Raw genomic sequence first — 3480 nt, 5'->3', positions numbered from 1 at the left:
GATATAACACAATATTCAGAACAATTGTATTCTAAATGTATGCAAATACACATACAAACAGCATGAGTATTTTCCTTTAGTTTGAATATTATGCTAGTAGTTTGTTTATAAATTGGAAAATAGAAACAACTCAGTTTTAAAAACAGTCTTATATACATTTCTAATTGAGATCAGTTATGAACACGAGTGACGTAGCTGAGGTTGAGGAACTGTCAAAGCTAGAATTTACAGTGACACTGTAGGTATTTCTACTTATCTGTTTCTCTAGGGTTTTCCTGAGGTAATGTGAGGTTCATATATAATTAAAAATACACCCTTCTGGTTAGGACCACACCTACTTTGGGCTTAAATCCAAATACAGATACAGGTAAGATGTATGGAATAAGTTTGTGTGTATAGGGTAATGGAAGGATGTTTCTCTATGTTGTGCAGGCCTCAGTGGGTGGTAAAGACTGCACATTTGCTGTGACCTGTGTGAACCCAAAAGGGTGAAGGGTTTATTAGAGATCTGGTTAGTGACTGTTTTAAATAGAACATCTCACAATTGTCCCCCAACCCCCCACCTGCTGTAACACAGGCACCTGGTTCAAACACACATTCAGAGCTAAGAGAAAGGGTGGAACAAGACCTAGAGGAGAGGCAAAAAAGGTCCCAGGGGACCAGTGTCACTTGCCTTCAGACTAGCAATATTGTCTAGACCCTTGCTTTTTTCAGTCATTTAATTTTTCCCATCTCTCATTCTTGATCCCTCTTCCTTGTCTCTCGTTCTCCTTCTTTCTGCCCCACTGAGTATGGACAAAGCAAAGGCTCCCTTACTTCCGTAACAAGTCAAGGGCTCACTTTGCAGTGACAAACACACTGCAGGGGAGCACTCTGATCAGCCGCACATGACGGGAGTCAAACACACACACACACACACACACACACACACACACACACACACACACACACACACACACACACACACACACACACACACACACACACACACACACACACACAAACACACACACACACACACACACACACACACACACACACACACACACAGACCCCTAGATAAAAGCACACAATCCAATATTCAAATAAATATATTTATTTTATAGCTTAATAATTTATGAAGATTATAACATTATGAAGACTAACTTGATAAATTACTGGTATGGTCTTACTAAAGTCTCCTCAATATACATAGTTAGGTACAATGTTAAGTACATTTGCTTTCAGTGAGCGGAAAATTGGGCAGCCAAATAGTCCATACTTTTGTACAGAAAGTTGCCATGGCAGTCATTATCCTACACCAGCCAGGAAGATGGTGTGTGTGAGCATTCAGCTTGAACATCCTGTTAAGTGTGAGGCACTCAAGAGGAAAAGCACAGACAGGCGATTCCTGATCAAGCTCAGATCCTAACATGGAGAAGCAGCAGCTTAGTCATGATTCATTCAGCTCACTTTATAAGCCTTAATTTAACTCCTTGACTTTATGTGTTGAGTTTGTTTTCATACAAAATACAAAAGTTTAGTGTTTGGGGGTCCAGTGCATTGGGAAAAAATGGTGTAGGTAATGTGCATGTGTAAAGTTGTATTTCTCAACCTCAATCTAGGAACTTCAAACCCTACATGAATCCTGACAAGCAGATTAGAAAAAAAACAACGTAGAAGCATACAGAAATTGCACTGCGAACCGCTGATATACAGTATCCCAAATGTGACACGAGGGATACCTGTGCATAACTGGATAAGTGCATAAAACAGCCCACAACAATCCAGAGGCATGATCAAAAAGCATGCAGAGATTTACCATATAGTTAGCAGGTTCCAGCCAGCAAAAACAACCATTTGGTTTAGGACAGCTTATCCTAACATTTTTGTGAGCTCACCAACAGACTGGAGACAGGACATGGCATATATGATAGGACATATTTCTGCGGGATAGTAGCAAAAACACCCCCACACCAATCCAAAAACAATAGCACAATAACCTTGTGAAGAATTTTAATTGAAAATAAAAGCTTAATACGTTCCCAGATATCTCATCTAATATATTTTGCTCATATAGACAACTTATGTATGTATATATATGTAATAAAAAAATCATGCATCCATGTATTTCAGCATCTCTAAATAAACTCACATTTCAGAAAGAAAGAGATCTCACATATACAGACCACACACTTAACTGTTAGAATGACAGACTTTTTAACTTCCCATTACAGCAGATTGTAAGTAGTATGTGCCTTGACTTGTCTAGGTTTATGTTGGTGGTGGGCTCTTGATGTGACCTGGATGACTCTAACCTTTGACTCTAAACAGGTGGCTGTAGTACCGTTTAAAACCAGTTATTTGACCCCACTCATGGTCTTTGAACCCAAAGCCAGAGACACCTGCACGGCAACAGCACTGCACCAGCTCAACAATTTTTCAGTTCTAGATGGAACAAGACATGCATATAAAAAGATCAAAATAGAATAGTGTGAGCCTGTGAGAACACATTTGCATGTAAATCTATTTACTTATGTATGTGTTCAATTTAGGTAGCGCATTTCTAACATTCAAGGTCACTTTACAAAGTATGTAACAAAAGTATGTTGCAAGCAATCTGCTGCCAGTGGGCCAGAGGGTTCAGGTTAGGATGCAAGGGAGGGAAAGCTCAGAAAATTAGGCAGGAACAAAAATTTAAACTTGGAAAAAAAAAGTAGCTTATCCTGAAAGTGGAAAGAGACAGGTAAGCAGTGAAATTGATACAACATGGGTGTGAGCAGATAACCTAGTGTGTGTTTAGCATTAGCATTTAGCAATAAAGGTAACCATTACAATATGAGTGTGAATGAAAGCATGATCTAATGTTTGAGAACATAGGTGACTATATCTATCTTCTCAAACTCATGATACAAATGTTATAGACCACGAATATCCAGCGAATCAGGACAAGGATGTTCTCTACCCATTCAGATATCTCCCATACTGAAACCACACTAAAACTGCTGAAAATAACATTTTGTATAATTGGGATTAATGCTTCTGCACTGCAGATCTCTGCTCACTTACTCCCAGTATCTGTGTGGGTCCCCTCTGGAATCTCTAATTTCCCAACACAGAATACATGTGTCAGAGTATAGATTGCCACTAGGTGTTAATGTGTCTATGGCATGGTGCCCTTTGACTGACTATTCTTCCATTTGTGGTGTATCCTTGTATCAGCCCCACTGTTTCTGGGAACCCTGCAACCCTGACTAAGATAAAGCAGTTAGCGCAGATGACTGATGACATTTAGGAAATAACCTTTAGAACATTTTTAAATAAAAACAGGATGATCACATGCACTGGTCACCCTGCACTTATGCAAACATGTTCCATATACTTTCAGCACAGACATACACACACCCACACACATACACACATATATAACTAATCATGCCCCTGTACAGGCACAAGTACACCTGCAACCCCACCCCACTTCCAGGTGAACAGAGAAATAGA

Source organism: Tachysurus fulvidraco, chromosome 6, assembly GCF_022655615.1.
Source record: "Tachysurus fulvidraco isolate hzauxx_2018 chromosome 6, HZAU_PFXX_2.0, whole genome shotgun sequence".
NCBI classification, from domain to species: domain Eukaryota; kingdom Metazoa; phylum Chordata; class Actinopteri; order Siluriformes; family Bagridae; genus Tachysurus; species Tachysurus fulvidraco.
This window is presented reverse-complemented; position numbering follows the sequence as displayed.